At 29.5% G+C, this 16,227-nt stretch overlaps 2 pseudogenes across 1 annotated transcript; one reads left to right on the forward strand and one right to left on the reverse strand.

Annotated features, from left to right (window-relative positions):
* The first annotated feature begins 462 nt into the window (after nucleotides 1-462).
* On the forward strand, nucleotides 463-13,585 carry LOC149885792 (uncharacterized; annotated as a pseudogene).
* LOC149885793 (zinc finger MYM-type protein 1-like) lies at nucleotides 2,869-5,987 on the reverse strand (annotated as a pseudogene). Its single transcript, XR_016454398.1, has 2 exons — nucleotides 5,547-5,987; nucleotides 2,869-5,477 (listed from the first exon to the last, which is right to left on the reverse strand). The product of XR_016454398.1 is annotated as a zinc finger MYM-type protein 1-like (transcript).
* Nucleotides 13,586-16,227: the final 2,642 nt, after the last annotated feature.

A 16,227-nucleotide genomic window follows, 5' to 3' on the forward strand; every position in this document is an offset into this window, starting at 1 on the left:
TTTTGACTTCTAATGTAAGATTTGTACTTTTGACATCTGTTAGTTATCACTGTATGTAAAATAGCTATAAATAACAAGTTATATCTTTCATTAGCAAAAAAGAACAGAAGTCAAAAATACAACTGACATATATATATATATATATATATATATATATATATATATATATATATATATATATATATATATATATATATATATATATATATATATATATATATATATATACATTCATATATGTATATGCATATATAGGTATACATTTATGTGTGTGTATATATCTATGTATCTATCTATCTATCTATCTATATATATATATATATATATATATATATATATATATATATATATATATATATATAGATACACACATAACTATATATGTTTAAACTTTTACTATTTATTTTTTATTAATTCACCGTTAATACCACTGTTATATTTAGTGATTCACAATTGCTGATTATGCAGATTTTCAAAACTGCACTTAGTTTGGAAAAAGCACACAATTTCATTAAAGATCATGAACTTAAGTATACTGCTCAATTTAGTACATTCTTTTCTACCAAAGTCTTTGGAAATATATATATATATATATATATATATATATATATATATATATATATATATATATATATATATATATATATATATATATATATATATATTATGATTAGTAAAAGACTTCTTCACTCGAGAGTGCTCAATAGCCTGCTGGCAAGAGCAATTACATAGAAGATACAGCAAAGGATGACAACTTTGTTGGTACTTAAAGTTTCATACCGGCGTGCCGGCAATCATCAGCCAAAATACATAATGAAAAAAACGTTACAAAAAGAGAACATTAAAGAAAAACGAAAAAACCGTTAAAAATGTCGTTAAAAAAGAATTGTTCTTATTAATGGCTTCAAATTAGTCTTTACTGTCAAATGACGCAAGCATGTATTTATTCATATGCCTACACTTACTAACCAGCTCTTGCTTTTTATTTAATAAATTTGCGCCTCTATAGATGGCAATTTCAGTTTTTTCATTTAAACATAGAGCGCATCTTCTTGTGCTTGGTTGATAAGGTTGGCATTTCCTGATTATACTCCATTTAATAAAAGGTTTTCCGTTTTTTTCTTTTATGCGCCACACTTCCTTGGATAGTTCGGTGTCGTTTTTGTATTTTACAGTATTGAACGACTTAATGTGGTTTGCATAACGTAATTTAAAAGGCGGTTCACTTATGCCAATATATATTTTATCTAAATAGTTCGGAAGGTCTGAAGAAATAACAGCTTTGTAAAGCATGTTTTCTGTTAGGCAAAGTTGATTTAGTGGACATTGCAACCTGTTGATACAATTGCAGGATTTCTTATTTTGATCTTCAATATCTTCGATGATTTTTTGGTTATGCCAGTTTATTATAGATTTTAAATTCGGCATGCAGCTGTAACTGACTTTCAAAGTGTTTCTATTGAATATTTTGTTCAAAATATGCTTAGATGGAAAATGTTTGTCTACCAAATTAAGAAATGATTTGCCAACTTTTGTGATCACATTTTTGCTAAATGGTGGGTTGAACCATATAATGTTACGCTTTCGATTATACTTCTTTCTGGTATTATTATTAGGAGTATTGTTATATTTTAATTATGTATTTTGGCTGATGATTGCCGGCACGCCGGTATGAAACTTTAAGTACCAACAAAGTTGTCATCCTTTGCTGTATCTTCTATATATATATATATATATATATATATATATATATATATATATATATATATATATATATATATATATATATATATATATGATTATTACTACTTATTAAATATAACTACTATTTAAAAGTATTAATAAACATAATTTTTTTAGAAATAAAGATAAAACCCCACAAAGTTGATTGGTCAACTGATTCCATTGAACTATCTGGTTTACCATTCATGATGATTGGCATAAAAAACCTAGATTGCCAACATGGGTATGACAGAAACTTGAGTCTGAAAGAATTTAACAAACAAAAGGGAAAGCAATAGTGAGATTCACAGTATATATACTGCTTCAGAAAAAGCAGGAGTAGATTTGCTATACTTTATGATTTTTTGACCAATATCCTCTGGTTAAGAATATCTTTTATCAAATAATTATTTTTAATAACAAATACTTTTAATTGAAAATTGATCATTATTGCTAAAGAAAATACACTCGCATACAAAATTGTAAGAAATTTGATTGTCCATTACAACTCATTATAACAGAATACTTAGAATTTCAAGAATATAAAGTACAGTATGTATGTATGTATGTATGTATGTATGTATGTATGTATGTATGTATGTATGTATGTATGTATGTATGTATGTATGTATGTATGTATGTATGTATGTATGTATGTATGTATGTATGTATGTATGTATGTATGTATGTATGTATGTATGTATGTATGTATGTATGTATGTATGTATGTATGTATGTATGTATGTATGTATGTATGTATGTATGTATGTATGTATGTATGTATGCATGCATGCATGCATGCAGCGCCGGCCTTAGCTTTTTTGACAGGTTGGGCAAAACTTGTGAACGCGCCCCTAGGTATATATGGGTGGTTGTTACCATTAACAACGAGACCAATGCTCTAAAATGATGAACAAGAGTGCTAAAGGGAATATATAGTTTAATGCAAAGAGATCCATATTGTGCATCAAGTTTGTTATTTAATTAATTTTTTATTAAAATTGTAAACTTAGACTTTTCATGATATGGGTTTATAGAAATGAGTGACTAAATAAATAGACAACGCAACGCTCCTTTTAAAATAAAAAATGTTTTTATTAAACATATAATAAATCCTCTAACTATATAAACAAGAGTCATTAAATTTTAAAATGTAACTTTTCTAGCTTTTTTGTCCGCGAAATCTCTTATCAAACTAGAAAAATCTAAATTTTCAGCTATTTCTTGCTCGATTGATAACATAGATAGAGAATTAAGTCGATCTTGCAACATGGTATTTCTTAAATATGTTTTGATTAACTTTAGTTTAGAAAAACTACGTTCTCCACTAGCAACAGTAACAGGTATTGTAAGAAGAATGCGCAGAACAATCCATGTATTTGAATATAACTCTTGTAGACAATGTTTTTTAATAAAGTTCAGTACAAAAAGTGGTGTCATCTCTTTTGTATTTATTTCATTTTCAACATTGCCTAATTTATCTTTGATAAAAAACTGCACACTTATTAGTTCGTCGCATAGCAAAGCACCATCAATTTCTGATTTTGTATTTACAGTTAATTTTTTTTGTAATTGTTTACACAATTTTAAAAGTTCATTCTTGATGGGCAAATTATCCAAATTAAATAAAAAACTTCATATATTTACATATTCATTAAGTTGTTCAAATCTTTCATTTATTGACGACAGACATGTATCTAATAAAGGGTTAAAAAATGTCACTTCAAGTTTCTTCTCGGGATCTTGAATTGGTTCGTCAGCAGCATTTTCATCATAATGACGTTTCACTCGTCGCACTCTTTTAAGCGGCTTAAAAATTGGATCGATGTTTAAATCTTCAGCTAACTCTTTGGCATCAACCGTTGCTTGTTTAAAGCCAAACGTTCTGTAATTTTCCAAAAATGTGATGCATTTTTTCAACATTTCAGCACACTGTACTAAATCCATGTCTTTGGCTTGCATTGCTTTACTAACAACGTTTATTTGGAATAGTACATTGTACCATGCAATTAAAGAAACTAAAAAACTATAGTCTAAAGAAACTAAAAAACTAATGTTTGCGCTTCGTGTGCAATATCGGGAGTTTTGGTTTCAGTTTCATATATAGTAATTAAAGCATCATGTACGCTGCTTATTTGGTATCGGATGGCTTTGAGGCTCTCAATTTTGGCTTCCCAACGAGTGTCGCATAATCGTTTAAGAGTGAAGTTTGTTGTATGACTAAGTAAAACATTCCAGCGTGAAGTTGATGCAGAAAATAATGTGAATAATCTTTGTATTATGCCAAAAACGTTAATGGAATTTAGTGAAGACTGCGCTGCGTCACAAATAACCAAATTGAGAGAATGACTTCCACATGGAAGGTAAAAAGCCAAAGGATTCAAATCTAATATTCGCTTTTGTAGACCTATTTTTTTACCTTTCATATTTGCACCGTTATCGTAACCTTGCCCTCGACAAAAGCTTATATTCAGTCCAAAATCTTTTAAAGCTCCAATTATGATTTCTGTTAAACCAAGACCTGTCGTGTCGTTAACATTGAAAAACCCAAGAAAGTGTTCATTTATTTTTATAGGATATTTTGATATATTTACAATTCTAATCGTAAGAGAAAGCTGTTCTTTGTGAGATACGTCAGGAGTGCAGTCAGCAATAATAGAATAATATGTACTTTTTAGAGCTTTGGATATAATTATGTTGGTTAATTTTGATGCCATTATATCTATCATTTCATTTTGAATGGTTTTTCCACAGTAATGATCAGAAATATCTCCTTTAAGAGCTAGCGTGACGTGGTTTAACATGATAGGATCAAATTTAGCGAGTAATTGTACCAACCCTAAAAATTTGCCGTTATTAACTGCATACAATTTATCAGAAGAACCTCTGAAGGCCATATTATTTGTTGCCAAGTATAAAGTAATGTTCATCAATCTTTCAAGAACACTTCGCCACCTTAAACTCTCCTTTTCGATTAGTTTTTGTTCTTGTTTATCAATAGTTTCACCAGCTTTCATTCGTATTTCTGTCTCAATCCATAGTTGATAAGCATTTCTGTGTGACTTACTATTTTCGTGAATTTTTAATGCTTCTGTTAAATTCTTCCATTTATTGAATCCATTTCCGTTTAACTTTAAATTCATGTTGAAATCAAAAAGTTTGCAGCAAAAACAAAATACCGCATCTTTAGAAACTGAGTAAACAAGCCAACGTCGTGAAATAACCTCACCATTTGAAAGTTTTCGGTTGTAATAAGCATTTGAAAAATGTCGTCTTCTATTATCGCGTGGATATGTGTCCAAATTCACTTGTATTGCACCTATCTTAATTACATAATCAACAAATTGAATGTTGCGATGAATAGGCCACAAACCACAGTCTGAGTAATCGATTGCTGTTTCTTTGGTGCGATCATTTACATCACCATCTTGGCCATCATCATTTTCGTTATCGATATCTTTTTCATCGTAGTGAACATTTCCAACTGATACTATTCCGTCTTCTTCATCGCTGGTTTATGTATCACTAAGTACATTCGCAACATTTTCTCCTTCCTTTATTTTATTACAATCACTATTTTCCGATGTAAAATAATTTTCAAGTTTTTTATAATTTTTCTTCAAATTATCAACTTTTTCTACTTTACGTTTTCTGTATTGAGCACCAGATGGTTTCTTATTATTATGAGTTTTAAAAACATTTTTTTCTTTATTATGAGTACTCTCCATTGATTGCTGCTGACAGTTTCTATTTGTCTAAAATTTTAAAATAAAAAATTACTCGCAAGCTAATAATTCATAAACAATTTCATTATTTATACTTACCTGCTTTTTATTACCGCAAAATTTGAAAACTTGACAAAAACTGAATTTGAATCACAAATACAACTTTAAATTTCTTCTACAAATTAATAAACAACGCGCTCGCAACTCGTACCGAAAATAATGTTTAAAATTTAAACTTTAAATGGATGGAACGCAAAATAATTGGCGCCGAGAAAGATACAAGTAAAGAAATGAATTTAAGTCACAAAATATATGCTATGATTGAAACACTTTTAATCAAATTATTAATTTTGCATAAAGAATTTTTAACAGTGTAATAATACAATAAATAAATTATTTAAAGAAATTATTTTTATAAAAAAAACAAACATTCGAAAAAATTTAGGTTGACTTATTTTTTCTATTTATTATATTGTTAAAGTTTGCATACAACGTTTGGCGCCCCAGTTTCCTGGCGCCCTTGAGCGGCGCCCAGCCTCGCCCCCCCCTAAGGCCGGCACTGCATGCATGCATGCATGCATGCTTGTATGTATGTATGTAATGTATGTATGTATTCTAACCTGTAATTTTTAGCTTAGTATGGATATTGTCAGAAATAGAAAGAAAAATTAAAAGGAGCTTTGGAATGCTTTATCATTATCAACTGAGAGGAAAGTCAACAAAATCGGAAAGTTTTGTATTGTAATACCAGATATTTTGTCGCATAACGGTCATATGATCACCAAGGTATTTGTATTTTATTCTTGCCTATTTGTTTCAGATTTGTATTAAGTCATTTCTAATTGTAAGTCCTATCTTTTTGAAATAAATCAGAATACATTCATACCTACAAATGTCGTTAAGGATTCTGGCATTTACCCTGAACAAGTATCTGCTATTGAAATGTATGTTAAAGTAGGTGTATTGAGCACAAAAGAAATGAAGCGTCTATTAAAAATCCAAGTAAAGAAAACTTTCAATAAAGCTAGTCATGTTCTACCGGAATCCTCAAATAAAAGGTTCTTTCCTCGGAATTCAACCATTCATAATCATATAACAATTTCTAGACGGAAGTTATGTAAATCTCTTACTGATCAAGAATGTCTCCAGTCAAAGATTAAGGAATTGAGGGAAGCAGATCCTACTATAAGTATATACTTCAGACCCAAAGATTTGTCATTAATATGGTTTTTTTTAAAGTCTTTTACCAATTGCTATCACAAGTCACTTTCTTAATTGCTTTTACAAAACCAATATTTTTAAACTTCAGGGAATTTTACAGAAGACCTTAGTATAGACAGTGACTATAATGATTACAATGTGAGACTAACTGGTACAAAAGAAACCTCCTTACCTTTTGTTTACCAAAATGGATGGCAGAAAAGGTTGTTGGCTAAATATGGTAATGAACTAGAGTTGTTGAGTGCCACATATCGTACCACCCGTTATGCATTGCCACTTTTCTTTTTTTGTGGTAAAAACCAATATAGATTATCAAGTTGTTGGTTTATTTTTATGTGAAAATGAAAATGAGGATTCAATCATTGAGGCCCTATCGTTTATTAAGCCTTGGAATACTGACCGAAATCCTAAATATGGAATGTCAGACAATTGCGTTGAAGAAATTAAAAGTTTGGAGAAAGTTTTTGAAGTTGAAAACTTACATATGCATTAATTTGGATTACAAAACCTTACATGTTCTTAAAAATATTACAAGTTATTCGTAAAGTAACATTTTATAAATAAACATGGATACAAAATAAATCATTAACAAAGAGTAAATGGTTTATTTTATATCCATGTTTATTTTAGGCTGCGTTGTATTTATGTGATTTTCATCGTGAGCAGGCATGGGAACGTTGGCTAAAAACAAAATCTAATGGTTTAGTGGAAGATAGGTTAAAGATTTTATGCTTGTTAAGAATGATAGCACGTGCAGACACACTTGAAGTATGTGAGGCTGCAATACAAAACTTGAAAAATTCTTCATATTGGAAAAATCAAGAAATTCTAAGAGATTATATATCAAAATATTGGTTACCAATAAAACATGTAAGTTTTATTTGTTGGGAGTTTGATACTTAAACTTTATTTCTTTTTGAAATGATTGTACATATTCTTTTTCCTTTTAATGTGCCTAAAATATCATTTTAAATTAAGCAATATAAGATAACTTTGACATAATGGGATTCATCAAATACAGCTTCTTTTTTTTTTTTTAATCAGGGTTGGGTGAAAGCATATCGTCAGACCCGTTTATTAGTCAATTGTAACACAAACAACGGTGTGGAGCGACAACACAACACATTAAAAATCTTTTAAATCACCGGCATAGTTCTTTGAGTGGGATGTTAACTGTAGTGATTAAGGATTTTCTTTGTGATAAGTATGAGAGGTATTTTAAACTTAAAACAATATGTTACTGATAACTTTTAATTTTCTGAACATCTTTTATGGATAAAAAATTTTAAAATAAAGTCGTTATAAAGTAATTTTTAAATACATATTTCATAATTAAAAAAGTAACTTTTTTTTATTGCTATATTTACAACAATCGCTTAATAAGCTCTAAATACATGCGTTACTCTGATGATATTGATGATTGGATGATAGATCGCCCTCGACCAATTCTGAAACATTGTCTTGTTAAGAAATCACTAGCTGATAATTTAGAGATAACAGGAATTACAGTTGAAGGATCTGGAAAACTCTCTTTGCGGTATTGCAAAGACAACTCAGAGCGTAATTGTGTGATAGATTTTGGGGATAAAAACAAATTGCCTAGTTGTACCTGCATAGATTGGAAAAGGTCATGTTATCCCTGCAAGCATTTCTTCATTGTTTTCAAAAAGTATCCTTGTTGGAACTGGGAATCAATCTCTTCTCTTTATAGAATGTCTCCATATCTAAATATAGATATAGATTTTGAAGTTGATAAAGCTAAGACAAATTAACTAACGATACCTCAAGTATATCTACTTATGCTAGTGAAATCTTTAACAATGAGATGGCAGGTAAGAAAAACTGGAGGAAATCTATTACTAGTGAATCACTAAGAAGCCTTTTGAATGAATTACGAAGGCTCAGTTTTCTTATTGAACTTGATGACGATCTTCTAGAAAACATATATAAGGAGTTAAATAACCTCATCAGAAGTTTTAAAAGTGTTGTACCTAAAGAAAGTTGTTTGTCACTACTGTCTCATAAAATAAGAAAAGGAGCTAAGCATAAAGGCTTTAATAAATATCATAAGCTACCAGCCTCAAAAAGAAAAAGTACGAAAATTAACCGTGTTGGAGAAAAAAAAGAAAAATTATTGGTAGCTTCTAAAATCAAAGTAACATTTAAACCAGAAAAAAAGAAAAATGTAGAAGCTGAAATAGTAAATGATAATTTGATAGACTATGAAAACTTATTTGAGCTTACACATGAGCACATAATCGTTTACAGTGATTTGGAAAATACTAGTACAGACGAAAAAAACTGCTTAAGTTAACAAAATCTCTGTCAGAGTGAAATGTCAGATATATCAAACAATTGATGGCTATCCGACAATATTATAAGTATATTTCAAAACATGATGAAAGACCAATTCAAAGAAGTGAATGGGCTGCAAGACACTGTTCTTGGACAAAATCTTTCCTTTAATATTTGTGCAATTCCATTTTTAACTTACGTTGCACGCGCAACAACTTTATCAAATATTTGCATATTTAAAATGTAAATTAAATTTTTAGCTGATTTTTATGAAAGCTGTCAGTCTAATGAATAAAACAAGCGAAAAAGGTTTGAGTCTGGCCTAAAGAGGGCGAATTTATTACCGAAAATGCCACTTAACTTACGTTTCGCAGAAAACAAGTTAAAAAATGTTGTGCAACTGTTAGGTCGAATATTTGTGAACCATTAATGCGGATCGTGTTATAAATTTTTAAAGAATATTGAGAATTCAATACTAATTACAATAATAATAAAAAAAATTTTCAGAGGTGACCGGCTAAGAAAGATTTATGTAACAAAAGAACGGCAGTTGTATTAAAAGTCATTCATTCAAAGTAATTAACAAAAGTAATTTTCAATTACTGGTGACTCTCTACTGACAGATTTTTTTGTTGATATTAATGAAGTTTTTAAATTGTTAACACTTATTTTCCGAAGCGCAAGAGCATTTTAAAAAATTACATTTGGTATGACATTTTTTATTGAGCTATTCAAATAAAAAAATGTTACAGTTATTCGAAAATTTTACTTACGCTTATAATTTTTATGTGCCGGTTTAATTTTTTAAAATGCTGCTAACTATTTACTCTCCCCTGTTGAATAAACGGGAGGGGGTGGGGGTCTTAATAAACGGGAGGGTCGGAAATTTTTCTAAAATCTAATAAACTTTAATAATAACGTTTAATAAAACGGGAGGGTCAAAGTTTTAAAAAGCTTAAAATATTTTTATTGGGTGGTTGTTCATATTTTCATCTAATATTGAGAAAAATTTTTTCTCAAAGTAAAAAAAGAAGAAAATATTTTATATTGCTTCAAAATTATTAAACGGGGGTGGGGGTGAAGGGGGAGGGGGAGGGGGAAGGGGGTTCCTAATAAGCTCCTAGGATTCGGAAAAAAAATTAAAAAATTAATAAGCGTCCCCTCTTGTTTATTCGGCTGGCGAGAGTACATTTAAATGTTTTAAAAAGATTTTGACGCTAAAACTGCTCGAACAATTTTCAAAACACCAAAGTGGATAGAATCAAAATATTTAATTTCATTTAGTTTCAAGAACGTGAAAAAAGGTTTGTTTGCTGATGGTTTTTTTGTGTCATTTTTTTTGGGAGGTGCTGAAATATGCGACATACTTTTAATGAGAGAGGGGTGCATGTATTATCTGATCGTTTGTGACAGGAGGCAGGGGTTAAAATTGACAAATTTTGGGTGACGTGCTTTATGGACGCCCCCTTAATTCCATTTACAAACCATTTGTTTTAGGAAAACAAAAATGTAAAGTGAATAAGAATATGATTTAAAATAAAAATGGTTACATCCTTTTATTTGTTTTAAATACTAAATACGTCACGGTGAAGTTCTGCTATGATCTGGCTCTTACCGACATAAAAGTAGTGGGATTTAGAGATATCTTTCACTTTTTTGGCTTACTGGATAATTAGTTTGAGTGCACAATTGCGCGCTGACTTTTCTTCCTCTGGCAAATATAGAGCTTTGACATTTATGTCTTGAATAGCATTCACAAAATAATTAGCTGATTGGATTTCAATTTTTCCAGACTTTACTCTGTTGGTTGCCAAACGCTTTACAGTAACCCCAACGCCAACGACAACTCCTTTGCAGTGCATTGCTGCAAAAAAAAGCCAAAATATTATTCTGTTAAATTTCTTTTCACAGTGCTTTATTGCGCTTATCACGACTTTATTTTTAAACTGCGATATAGCATTATCGCTAAAAATGTGAATTTCTTGGGTATTTAATGAAATAAACTCCAATAACTTATCCAAATTTGCAATTAAGGAGGTCTTTGTGTGATCCAGAGAATCAGATGCAATGGTGAAAGTTTTAAGATTTTTTTTCCAGATAGCTGAAGTTAAAAGAGAAATTTGATTTTGGCCAAAGTGTGCTGCTTGAGGCTCATTCTGACTAAAACACTTAAAATTTTCTGCATAGTCAACCTGAATTCTAACAATATTTAATAATGGATTCATGGATTTATTTATGCTTAGTTTAAAATATTTAGATAGGTTACCCTTGATATTGGCATGAGTTGTGAATTTTTTTCATACTCATAATGTGAGCAATCAATTCTTTACCACTTCCAAACTTTTTCACTTTTTCGAATACAGCGTAACGCTTTTCATTTGTTTTCTGCCATTGGTACCAACTTGTTTAAAAATTAAGGGGTTCAATATTGGCCAGGAATTGCTGGAAAAAATTTAGATTTGCATTTGTTGCATTTGTTGTAGAAACAATCAATTAATGAGTCCTTACAAACAAAATTTTGAGACATATCTTTCCCAATTTTAATGTAAGACACGATAAACGATCAAATTTCACCAAGGAATCCAAAGCTAATCGCATATTTTCGTGGTAAGTACAAACGCATACATTATGAGGCAAATTTGCGATAGATCGAACGTTTACTGGTCGTAGTTCACAAAACCTGCTTAATTCAATCTTGATATCTAAGTGATTATGTTTAAAAAGCTGGTACGCTTCTTTCATGGTTAAAAGAAGGTGACGAACTTGGATACTAATCTTCTTTCCATTTTCAATTACTGATACAAAGTCCCTAACATTAGGAGACAGTCGACTAATGTCATCTTCGCAGTAGAACCTTTTTACTTTTATTTCTACTTCAGTTAAAGCTGGATTATTCACGCTATTTAATGGAAGAGTAGTTTCTTTGTTGAATGATCCATTCAGCAATGTGGCTAGGACTTCGGAACGTTGTGCGGGATCTTTGGGTAATTATTTTTGGACTTTCTTGAGCAATTTCCTTTTTGTTTAAACACTTATAATGGTAGAAAAATTAACTGTTTTTGTAGAATCTTTCTTTTTGATTCGATACTTTCTGACTCTTTCCTTTATTTTTTCTCTTTCTTTTATTTTTTTTTTCCTATTCTTGCTTTATTCGTTGACGATGAGCTTTTTGGTGATCAGCATTTATATATTTTTTCCGTTCAGAATCACGCTGGCGATAAGCAGGTTGATAAGTTTTAACTCTCTGTTTAGAACTTTTGGTCATTTTAAAATGCAAAGCAAATTTGCTAAGTTTTGCTTGAATAACTTTTAATTAATCAAAACTTATTGACGTATAAAGAATAAAAAAAAAACCTTTAGGGAATTGCGATATAAAATAGTTTTCGTCTTTATAAACAACCGTAACTTTAAAAATTTTTTAGTTTTTTCAAATCCCTTGGAAGTTGCGATGAAAAACGTTTTTTTTATTAAAAAACTTTACGAAAAAAGCGCTAAAACTTTTCTAAATAAATGTAGTTTTAACTTACGTTACACAAATTCAAAATGAAAATGTGCCTTAACTAAGCATCGTTATTCAAAAATCTTAATGTATAAATATAAGATTTAACATTCTTTCACATATAATATTACAAAATTTAAGTTTTCAAATTAAATTTTAGAAAAAACAAAACTTGATCTTGTTTTTGTTAACTTACGTTACATGAAAATTGCAAAAGTTACTTCATTATTTTTTTGAAATATATTTATTTTTTAAGAAAAAAATCTGACCAACAAGAAATTGAACACCTTAGCTCCATTATCACTTTAAAATATTTCGGAATATACAAAAAAAAATTCATGGGTAAAATAACATTTTACAGTGGTTCTTTTTTCACATGCATCAATGAGAAAAACCGTAACTTTCGGAACCATAAAAATGACTTAAATACATTTATTTTATAACTAAAGGAATATTTTAAATAAACTTCATGTGTCTACATCAATATTCATTTGTTAAAAACTGACAAAAAAGAGTTTAAATTTTGACTACTTTTTCAGTTTCCGCCGTGGAATTGCCCATTTACAGAAACATACCATTTGTTCAAGTTTTGCATGATGGTCATAATCACTGGGTAGCAATTTCAACTTAAGAATGTAAACCTGGTGAGGTTTTTCTGATGTACAGTCTGTTTTGTGGTAAAATTGCAAATCACACAAAACGACAGATATGTGGCATCATGAATTCCACGCATGAACAATTGGGTAGATTGTAGCGTCTTTGCTATTTCTTTTATTCATCATATTGTACGTACAAAAACAAATCTAGAAAATATAACATTCTCTATGCCAGAGATGAGGGTACACATGCCGTATTGCATTAAGGAGAAAAAATTTCTTCTTTCCCTCAATTGTTAGCAGATTGCTAAATATGCATTCAAAAGGACATTTTTATTGAACTTTTTTGCAGTTGTAGAATGCAATGGAATCCTGTGGAAAATCGAATCAAACAGAAGCAAATGGCGCAGTGTAGTCGGTGTGAGCAATGTTTTCATGGAATGTGCAAACGCATACCAGATTTTGTCTTTTCTAAAAAGAACCGTAGGTCACCATGGTATTGTTATTGTTGTGCACGAACAGTTTAGTGAATATTCAATCAAGTATTATACCAAATAATAATAATCTTTACAATAATGATAAAAATAATAGCGTGTTTTCTTCTGATTGAAGCGGCTTTACTAACATAAATATTGTAACTATAAAACTGCTCTGCCGTGGAAAAAGGAAATAAGTCACCGAATTCCAGTTCTCGGCAATTTTAAATAACACATTCTATTTTCAGTTTCTGGACTTGGTTCTGCCATTGAGTTTTCTCGAACAACGCTCAACAATTTACAACGTTGATTAGACCTATGTAAAGGACTTACTTCCTTGAAGGGGGTGGCGTAGCAAAGTCATTTTAGGCTAAACTTTGACTTACTTCCTATTGCTATGGCAGGGCAATAAATATCGCTATTATACTTAGAGATTTCTAGCAGAAGTTAAAAGTACAGGTCATGCGAATATCAACAGTACAATAGAAGTCAAAAGTACAATGTCAGTTGTATTTCTGACTTCTGTTCTTTATTGCTAATGAAAGATATAACTTGTTATTTAAAGCTATTTTACATATAGTGATAACTAACAGATGTCAAAAGTACAAATCTTACATTAGAAGTCAAAAGTACAGTGCGAGTTGTATTTTTGACTTCTGTTCTTTATCGCTATCGATATATCTGTTTTATGTCTAACACAAGTCAAAAGTACACAAACTATAGTTGCGACAACCGCTTCAAACTTGAAAACGAATCGTACTTTTGACTTCTATTATATATATCGCTAAACAACCACACTAGCCACACTAGCTAACCAATCACACTAGCTTTGGAATGTTCATGATGGGTTTTAAATTTTTGAATTCCAGAATGCCTAATTCCAAGAATTCTGGTTCTTGGAATAGGGCATTCTGGAATTTAAAAATTCCAGAATACCCTATTCCAAGAATCAGAATTCTTGTGAATATTGTTCGTGTGTTTTTGGAAAACACACGAACAATGTGTATACACATTGTTCGTGTGTTTATATCAACTACTTTCACTCTTCTATTAAAATTTCAATTATATAATAAATGAAATTTTAATAGAAGAGTGAAAGTAGTTTTGTAATTAGTAAATTAATTATACCATATTAAAGAACTTTCACGGACAATATAAAGTAGTAAATGTAAAGTAACATTGCTAATACAATCTAAACTTGAACAGTATAAACTAAATTTCTGTATTAATCTATAATACTTTAATAATCTATAATACTAACCCTTTTGTGCCGGAATTTATTTAGGCGACTTAAAAAGCGCAATACTATGCACGTAAACACTAAAATAGATGGGTTTCCTTACAAAATAAGTTAAACAAAGTAAATATCATTGGAAAGCAGGCAAAATTTAGAATCTTAAAATTAAATTAAGAAAGTAAAAAAATTAGGCTGATGATGTTACATTATTTCATATTGATAATGAAACATTGCGAATTTTGAATATTTGCTAATTAAGCTTTTCAAATAGCTAGCTATATTGTTTTAGAAGTGATTAAGAGTTTGTAAAACGGTACAATATTTATTCAGCTTTCATTTGATGGGTTACTTTTCTAATATAGATAATTAGAAAATAAATACCATTTTTCTATAGCGACGTCAATTTTTTTTTTTTTTTTTTTTTGTGCCTAATTTTTTTATTCAATAAAAACATTTAAAATACCTATAAGGAAAAGTAACTAATTTGATGGGGTACTTTCTTTACTTAGATAAGTAGAAAATAATAAGCCTACACTTTGTTTAAAGCAAAGACAAGATTTTTCAAGCTATTTTATTTATTATATTTAGTCTACATATATATATATATATATATATATATATATATATATATATATATATATATATATTTAAAATGATATACATATATATATATATATATATATATATATATATATATATATATATATATATATATATATATATATATATATATATATATATATATGTATATCATTTTTAAAAAAAAAATCTGAGTGCCACATAATCCAACAATTAGAGACTAAATCAAGGCATAAATGGACATTGCAAAATAAACAAAAAACACTTGATTTACGAATACCTTTTGAATGGCGCTGGGGCTGAAGTATAACGCATAACAATTACATATATTTTTTTCAATTATTTTTAGTGTTTTAAACATGAAAACTATCGGTAAATTAAAAGTTCCAAACTTCCTAGGCTCTATTTATATGTCTACAAGCACAAAAGGTTAATATTTAAGACTAAATAGGGTTGAACTGTAACTTTTAGAGAGGTGTTTCGATTGGTATATCCAAGGCGCACATAGGTGCGCCTTTGGCACGAAAGGGTTAATAATTTTGTTTTTTGAAAATTTTGATTACAAAGAGAAAAATATTTGTTGTTAACTCATTGTAAAAAGAACTCTACGAAATGAAATTCGATTTCTAACAATATATCGATAAATTGTTTTAAATAAACATAAATATATCAGTTAAAAACAAGGCTGGCAAAATCCTACCCATCTGGGTTTTTGCTGCGTATTTGGGTTGTTTGTTTTTTGGGTTTTTGCTAAAACCAAATCTCTAGATTGGTACAAATCTTTTGTGACAAAGTTGGTTTAACTTATAGTTATCTAAAAGCTAAATTTATTTTTATAGGCATGCTGACTTATACAATAGCTAAGTTAGTAATTCGA

Source organism: Hydra viridissima, unplaced genomic scaffold (genome assembly GCF_058129835.1).
Source record: "Hydra viridissima isolate aposymbiotic clone 2 unplaced genomic scaffold, HvirCarnegie_v1 scaffold_7, whole genome shotgun sequence".
In the NCBI taxonomy this organism is placed as follows: domain Eukaryota; kingdom Metazoa; phylum Cnidaria; class Hydrozoa; order Anthoathecata; family Hydridae; genus Hydra; species Hydra viridissima.